A 9,364-nucleotide genomic window follows, 5' to 3' on the forward strand; every position below is an offset into this window, starting at 1 on the left:
TTACTTTTTGTGCCCTGTCTCCTGCGGAGCCGCTATTCCCCATGGTCCTTTCAGGAACCCCAGCATCCACTAGGACGATAGAGAAATATATATATATATATATATATATATATATATATATATAGGCTCAATAGCCTATGATAATTACAGACATTAATATATTTATACAGCATTTACATAAGCTGAATAGCCTATTATACAGTGATAATCACAGACTTAATATAGGCTCAATAGCCTATTATACAGTGATAACCACCAACATTAATATATAGGCTGAATAACCTATTATACAGTGATAATAACAGCCATTAATATAGGCTCAATAGCCTATTATACTGTGAAACTCACAGACAGTAATATATGCTCAATAGCCTATTACTCCCAGGACAGGTAACAATACATTATAAATACCTGTCACCTATATATAGCTGCCTATACACTGTGCTGCTGTATATTTAATCCGCCAGAATTCCACCGTGCCTTGTAACGCTGTGTCCTGCGGGAAGCCTGCAGCCTCATAGCGCTGGCACATGTGGGTGGATGGCTGCTGGGCGGCCGGACGGAGCGGCGGTCCCCGTCTCTGTACTGAGACTGAGGGAGCGTCTGCGGCCGTATGGCGCTGGCGGCCGGACGGAGCTGGGCGGCCGGACGGAGCGCTGGGACGGGCGGCCTGCAGACATAGCGGCTGGGGCTTGCGGGCGGAAGAGCGGAAGCAGTATTAACCCAAACATAGCGGGGCGGCAGCCTGCGCTGACCGCCCCGTTCCCCAGCCTACCTTGTCTCCTGATCATGGCTGCGACGGGCTTCTTATGTGTAAGCTCGTCCAGCTGTTGTAAATTATGGCTGTGACGGGCTTCTTCTGTAAGCTCCGTCCAGCTCTGTAGTCCTGGCTGCGACGGGCTTCTTATGTGTAAGCTCGTCCAGCTGTCTTGTAAATCATGGCTGTGACGGGCTTCTTCTGTAAGCTCCGTCCAGCTCTGTAGTCCTGGCTGCGACGGAGCTTCTTTGTGTAAGCTCCGTCCAGTCCTCTATAGTCATCTGGAGTAGATCATGGCTGCGACGGGGCTTCTTCCTGTAAGCTCCGTCCAGCTCAGGCAGCAGTTCATGGCTGTGACGGGGCTTCTATCTGCAAGCTCCGTTTACAGCAGGTAGTGAACTGCGTGTGGCTGTGAGGGTGCTCTTTGTGAGGACCGACACGCCATGCGCTGCCCGTGCAGCGGCACTATCCCGGACCCATGTTTTTCTTGAAACTGGGAAGGGATGTGCTATTAAAAAAAAATTAAAAATAAAAAATTAATAAAATTCTTCCAACAAGTGTGGGAATCCCACAAGCCGATGTTAGTGCTTTGAGCACAGAAAAAACACTGGGTTCGTACACTGAGGTACTCTGGGATATGGAGGGGTGGAGAGTTCTAAATTTAAATATTCAGTGCCTTTGTTCTGCTACGCCGTCCATATCCCAAGAGTACTCCAGTGACCCCTAGTGGATGAAGAAGAAAAGCGACTAGAACCCTCTTTGGGATCTGGAATTTCTTCTCCGGGTTTTCCCAGGATTTTTCAAATAATGCGTTCAATTCTTTAGAAGCAGGGAAAGTTAAGAGGGGCATCTTGTTGTGAGTGAAATAAGCCTCCTCAACCTGTTCAGGGGGCTTGTCAGTAATGTGTAAAACATCCCTAATGGTCTCAATCATGAGCTGTATCCCTTTAGCAAGGGAAGCCTCACCCCCCCCCACATATCCCCATCTGCCCTGTCAAGAGTCAATATCCATGTCGACTTGCGTAATTTGGGCAAGGACACGTTTCTTTGGGTATATACCTGGGGATTTTGAGGTAATGGGGACAGAACCAGACAAAACCTCCACAGATTTTCTTAAAACCTGTGTTTCAGTCTCATTATGGGCTACCCTAGAAGAAATATGGGATAACATTCCCCTTAATGGAAGCCAACCCATGTGGCTCAGATTCAGAAGGCTGAGACATATTACATTCCTGAGTACAGGGAATGGATTCCTCCGGAGAAGATACATATTCTGCTGCACAAGACACAGAGTCCCTGGATATTATGTGAGAAATTTGCTTACACACAGACAGGAAAATGTCAGTTTCCACCAAGTACCTTCAAAGAAACAGTTAATGGAGCCAGCACACAGCGCCCCAGTAGGCAGTTATGAAATAACTGCCTGGCGCTGACTGTGCACCCTTAATAGTCTACACAGTTATATACAGTCTCTCTCCCCCCCCTCCCCCCTGGTACCGCACACGATAGCTGGAATTATGTGGAGGGGCAGCACTCCCTGTCAGCATCTCTTGGTGTGGATCTGCAGGGAGAAAATGGCACTGGTGAGCTGCTGGGTCCACTCAGAGAAGCTCCACCCCCAAACATGGCACATCTTCCCACACTTTGAATTTTTATACTGGCCTGAGGTAATTGCGCTAGCAGCGGTACCCAAGTCCCTGATCGCCTGAGTGACCAGTTTTTCAAGGGTATTGTGGCCCAGGGAGCTCCTCAGAGCGCCGCACTTGAGTACCTCCGAGACTGTCCAGTGTCAGAACTGCGCTCCCACCGGCTCCTCGCTTGTCAGGTCACCGGTGACACACTCACCACCGCGATCTTCTGGCTCTGTTAGGGGGTGGCAGCATGCTGCAGGAGTGAGCGGTCGCCTCGGGGGCTAACGATCATCACCCTCAGGAGCTTAATGGCCTGTCAGTGGAGATAATGGCCATTAACCTCAGAGGGTTGGACACTACTCCCCCCGAGCCCCACGAACCAAATTACTCTTAAAAAAATAAAAATAAAACCAGAGAAACTCTAGGAGCTCCCCTAGCTGTGACCGGCTGCCCCGGGCACATTTTCTAAACTGAGTCTGGTAGGAGGGGCATAGAGGGAGGAGCCAGCCCACACTATCAAACTCCTAAAGTACCCAAGGCTCCTGGTAGACTGGTCTATACCCCATGGTACTAATATGGACCCAGCATCCTCTAGGACGTAAAAGTAATACCCTCAGCATATTGAGTACAGGCACAAAGCTCTGCTACACTAATGTTACCTACTAATCATTACATAAGACTTCAGGGCAGCCCTATTTATATCCCATGTGTATTGTTTGCTGCCATCGAGTGGCCTTATACAGACACCTTTAACCTCAGTTCTATTAATACTCATTCAGCAATCAATTATAAATGGTTTGTGGCACCATCCTCACTGGTGCCATAAACAAATGCCTATCTAAGCTCTGCTGAAGGTTTTCACCTATATTAATGTGGAAGCAGCAACTGACACCTTGTTTGCTAAATTACCTACAACCATGAGTTGCTGACAAATGCATTTACCTCATCAATGGGAGAAGGGTGTCACGCCGACCAGGAGACTATATAAACCTCACAGACTTAGGGGGATATTCAATTAATGTCTGATCCTTTCAGACAGAAAGAATCAGACCTATCAGTATTCAATTAGCGTCCAAATCTTTTTTTAAAGTCAGATTTACATTGTCGGAAACGGGGCTAAAACTCGTCGGATTTGGCTGCGAATCCAACAAAACACGTGGACCCACAGCTAATCCGCCGATCCAAGTCAGAATTGCCGACCCGTCGGAAAAACATCAGCCCTGTCGAATAGGTCAAAACACTATCCAACCTAAAAATAAAAAAAAGTCAGAAACTGACATCTTTCCGACTTGAATTGAATACCCCCTTTAGAGTGGCACTCTAAACAGCTATGAGGCTGCAGTGTTGATCACTATGCAACCATGCACATATTGTAAGTCTGCACTTTTATTATAGGCTTAATGAACCTTATATGCAGTTCCAGTTCAGCCCTATTCACAAAAATAAGATTTTACTCACCGGTAAATCTATTTCTCGTAGTCCGTAGTGGATGCTGGGACTCCGTAAGGACCATGGGGATTAGCAGCTCCGCAAGAGACTGGGCACAACTAAAGAAAGCTTTAGGACTACCTGGTGTGCACTGGCTCCTCCCACTAAGACCCTCCTCCAGACCTCAGTTAGGATACTGTGCCCGGAAGAGCTGACACAATAAGGAAGGATTTTGAATCCCGGGTAAGACTCATACCAGCCACACCGTATAACTCGTGATACTATACCCAGTTAACAGTATGAAATATAACTGAGCCTCTCAACAGATGGCTCAACAATAACCCTTTAGTTAGGCAATAACTATAAACAAGTATTGCAGACAATCCGCACTTGGGATGGGCGCCCAGCATCCACTACGGACTACGAGAAATAGATTTACCGGTGAGTAAAATCTTATTTTCTCTGACGTCCTAAGTGGATGCTGGGACTCCGTAAGGACCATGGGGATTATACCAAAGCTCCCAAACGGGCGGGAGAGTGCGGATGACTCTGCAGCACCGAATGAGCAAACTCTAGGTCCTCCTCAGCCAGGGTATCAAACTTGTAGACTCTTACAAAAATGTTTTAACCCGACCAAGTAACAGCTCGGCAAAATTGTAAAGCCGAGACTCCTCGGGCAGCCGCCCAAGAAGAGCCCACTTTCCTCGTGGAATGGGCTTTTACAGATTTAGGGTGCGGCAGTCCAGCCGCAGAATGTGCAAGTTGAATCGTGCTACAGATCCAGCGAGCAATAGTCTGCTTAGAAGCAGGAGCACCCAGCTTGTTGGGTGCATACAGGAGAAATAGCGAGTCAGTTTTCCCGACTCCAGCTGTCCTGGAAACATATACTTTTCAGGGCCCTGACTACGTCCAGTAACTTGGAATCCTCCAAGTCCCAAGTAGCCGCAGGCACCACAATAGGTTGGTTCACATGAAAAACTGATACCACCTTAGGAAGGAATTGGGAACGAGTCCTCTATTCCGCCTTATCCATATAAATTACAGATAAGGTCTTTTGTATGACAAAGCCGCCAATTCTGATACACGCCTGGCCGACGCCAAGGCCCACAGAATGACCACTTTCCACGTGAGGTATTATAGCTCCACGGATTTAAGTGGCTCAACCCAATGCGACTTCAGGAAATCCAACACCACGTTGAGATCCCACGGTGCCACTGGAGGCACAAACGGGGGCTGACTATGCAGCACTCCCTTAACAAAAGTCTGAACTTCAGGCAGTGAAGCCAGTTCCATTTTGGAAGAAAATCGATAGAGCCGAAATCTGGACCTTAATGGAACCCAATTTTAGGCCCATAGTCACCTCTGACTGTAGGAAGTGCAGAAATCGACCTAGCTGAAATTTCTCCTTTGGGGCCTTCCTGGCCTCACAGTACGCAACATATTTCCGCCATATGCGGTGATAATGGTTTGCGTTTACTTCTTTCCTAGCTTTAAATAGCGTAGGGATAACTTCCTCCGGAATTCCCTTTTCCTTCAGGATCCGGCGTTCAACCGCCATGCCGTCAAACGCAGCCACGGTACATCTTGGAACAGACAGGCCCCCTGCTGCAGCAGGTCCTGTCTGAGCGGCAGAGGCCCTGGGCCCTCTGAGATAATTTCTTGGAGTTCTGGTTACCAAGCTCTTCTTGGCCAACCCGGAACAATGAGTATAGTTCTTACTCCTCTCCTTCTTATTATTCTCATTACCCTGGGTAAGAGGCAGAGAAGGGAACACATACACCGACTGGTACACCCACGGTGTTACCAGAGCGTCCACAGCTATCGCCTGAGGGTCCTTGACCTGGCGCAATATCTTTGTAACTTTTAGTTGAGGCGGGACGCCATCATGTCCACCTGTGGCCTTTCCCAACGGTGTACAATCATTTGGAAGACTTCTGGATGAAGTCCCCACTCTCCCGGGTGGAGGTCGTGTCTTCTGAGAAAGTCTGCTTCTCAGTTGTCCACTCCGGGAATGAACACTGCTGACAGTGCTAACACATGATTTTCCGCCCATCGGAGAATCCTTGTGGCTTCTGCCATCGCCATCCTGCTTCTTGTGCGGCCCTGTCGGTTTACATGAGCGACCGCCGTGATGTTGTCTGACTGGATCAGCACCGGCCGGTGTTGAAGCAGGGGTCTAGCCTGACTTAGGGCATTGTAAATGGCCCTTAGTTCCAGAATATTTATGTGTAGGGAGTCTCCTGACTTGTCCATAGCCTTGGAAGTTTCTTCCCTGTGCGACTGCCCCCCAGCCTCGAAGGCTGGCATCCGTGGTCACCAGGAGCCAGTCCTGTATGCCGAATCTGCAGCCCCCTAGAAGATGAGCACTCTGCAGACACCACAACAGCGACACCCTGGCCCTTGGAGACAGGGTTATCCGCCGATGCATCTGAAGATGCGACCCGGACCACTTGTCCAACAGATCCCACTGGAAAATCCTTGCATGGGACCTGGCGAATGGAATTTCTTCGTAAGAAGCTACCATCTTTCCCAGGGCTCGCGTGCATTGATGCACCGACACCTGTATACGTATTAGGAGGTCTCTGTCTAGAGACGACAACTCCTTGGACTTCTCCTCCGGGAGAAACCCTTTTTATCCTGTTCTGTGTCCAGAACCATACCCAGGAACAGTAGACGCGTCGTAGAAACCAGCTGCGACTTTGGAATATTCAGAATCCAGCCGTGCTGTTGTAGCACTTCCCGAGATAGTGCTACTCCGACGAACAACTGCTCCCTGGACCTCGCCTTTATAAGGAGATCGTCCAAGTACGGGATAATTATTTCGGCCATTACCTTGGTAAATACCTCGGTGCCGGGGACAGACCAACGGCAACGTCTGGAATTGGTAATGACAATCCTGTACCACAATTTTGAGGTACTCCTGGTGAAGAGGGTAAATAGGGACATGCAGGTAAGCATCCTTGATGTCCAGTGATACCATGAAATTCTCCAGGCTTGCAATAATCGCCGTGAGCGATTCCATTTTGAACTTGAACCTTCGTATATAAGTGTCCAAGGCTTTCAATTTTAGAATGGGTCTCACCGAACCGTCTGGCTTCGGTACCACAACATTTTGGAATAGTAACCCCGGCCTTGTTGAAGGAGGGGTACCTTAATTTCACCTGCTGGAAGTACAGCTTGTGAATTGCCGTCCGAGGGCAGCAGGCAAGGCTGATGTGAGGTAACGGCGAGGGGGAGTCGCCTCGAACTCCAGCCTGTATCCCTGTGATACTATTTGCAGAACCTAGGGATCCACCTGTGGGCAAGCCCACTGGTCCCTGAAGTTCCCGAGACGCGCCCCTACCGCACCTGTCTCCACCTGTGGAGCCCCAGCGTCATGCGGTGGACTCAGAGGAAGATTTTTGATCCTGGGAACTGGCTGCTGGTGCAGCTTTATCCTTCTTCCCTTGTCTCTGTGCAGAAAGGAAGCGCCTTTGACCCGCTTGCTTTTCTGAAGCCGAAAGGACTGTACCTGAAAATACGGTGCTTTCTTAGGCTGTGAGGAAACCTGAGGTAAAAATTTTTCTTTCCAGCTGTTGCTGTGGATACGAGGTCCCAGAGACCATCCCCAAACAATTCCTCACCCTTATTAGGCAGAATCTCCATGTGCCTTTTACAGGCAGCATCACCTGTCCACTGCCGGGTTTCTAATACCCTCCTGGCAGAATGGACATTGCATTAATTCTGGATGCCAGCCGGCAAATATCCCTCTGTGCATCCTTTATATATAAGACGACGTCTTTAATATGCTCTAAATATTATCCCTGCCTTAGAGTATTAATATTATCTGACAGGGTATCAGACCATGCTGCAGCAGCACTATTTATGCTGAGGCAATTGCAGGTCTCAGTATATAACCTGAGTGTGTATATACAGACTTCAGGATAGCCTCCTGCTTTTTATCAGCAGGCTCCTTCAAGGTGGCCGTATCCTAAGACGGCAGTGCCACCTTTTTTGACAAACGTGTGAGCGCCTTATCCACCCTAAGGGATATCTCCCAACGTGACCTACCCTCTGGCGGGAAAGGGTACGCCATCAGTAACTTTTTAGACATTACCAGTTTCTTATCAGGGGAACCCACGCTTCTTTACACACTTCATTCATTCATCTGATGGGGGAACAAAACACTGGCTGCTTTTTCTTCCCAAACATAAAACCCCTTTTATGTGGTACTTGGGTTCATGTCAGAAATGCGTAACACATTTTTCATTGCCGAGATCATGTAACGGATGTTCCTAGTGGATTGTGTATATGTCTCAACCTCGTCGACACTGGAGTCAGACTCCGTGTCGACATCTGTGTCTGCCATCTGAGGTAACGGGCATTTTTTGAGCCCCTGATGGCCTTTGAGACGCCTGGGCAGGCGCGGGCTGAGAAGCCGGCTGTCCCACAGCTGTTACGTCATCCAGCCTTTTATGTAAGGAGTTGACATTGTCGGTTAATACCTTCCACCTATCCATCCATTCTGGTGTCGGCCCCACAGGGGGCGACATCCCATTTATCGGCCTCTGCTCCGCCTCCACGTAACCTTCCTCATCCAACATGTCGACACAGCCGTACCGACACACCGCACACACACAGGGAATGCTCTGACTGAGGACAGGACCGCACAAAGTCCTTTGGGGAGAGAGAGTATGCCAGCACACACCAGAGCGCTATAAAATGCAGGGATTAACACTATAACTGAGTGATTTTTCCCCCAATAGCTGCTTGTATACATATATTGCGCTTAAATTTAGTGCCCCCCCCCCTCTCTTTTTAACCCTTGGAGCCTGAAAACTACAGGGGAGAGCCTGGGGAGCTGTCTTCCAGCTGCACTGTGAAGAAAAAATGGCGCCAGTGTGCTGAGGGAGAAGCCCCGCCCCTTTTTCGGCTGACTTTTCTCCCGCTTTTTTTATGGATTCTGGCAGGGGTAATTTATCACATGTATAGCCCTGGGACTATATATTGTGATGAATTGCCAGCCATGGTGTCTTATATTGCCCTCAGTGCGTGTCCCCCCCCCCCCCCCCCCCCCCAGCGCCCTGCACCCATCAGTAACCGGAGTGTGAGGTGTACATGAGGAGCAATGGCGCACAGCTGCAGTGCTGTGCGCTACCTTAGTGAAGACCGAAGTCTTCTGCCGCCGATTTTCCGGACCTCTTCGTGCTTCTGGCTCTGTAAGGGGGACGGCGGCGCGGCTCCGGGAACGAACACCAAGGTCGGGTCCTGCGGTCGATCCCTCTGGAGCTAATGGTGTCCAGTAGCCTAAGAAGCCCAAACTACCACCTGTTAGGTAGGTTCGCTTCTTCTCCCCTTAGTCCCTCGCTGCAGTGAGTCTGTTGCCAGCAGATCTCACTGTAAAATAAAAAACCTAAATATACTTTCTTTCTAGGAGCTCAGGAGAGCCCCTAGTGTGCATCCAGCACAGCCAGGCACAAGAATCTAACTGAGGTCTGGAGGAGGGTCTTAGTGGGAGGAGCCAGTGCACACCAGGTAGTCCTAAAGCTTTCTTTAGTTGTGCCCAGTC

Source organism: Pseudophryne corroboree, chromosome 3 (genome assembly GCF_028390025.1).
Source record: "Pseudophryne corroboree isolate aPseCor3 chromosome 3, aPseCor3.hap2, whole genome shotgun sequence".
In the NCBI taxonomy this organism is placed as follows: Eukaryota; Metazoa; Chordata; class Amphibia; order Anura; family Myobatrachidae; genus Pseudophryne; species Pseudophryne corroboree.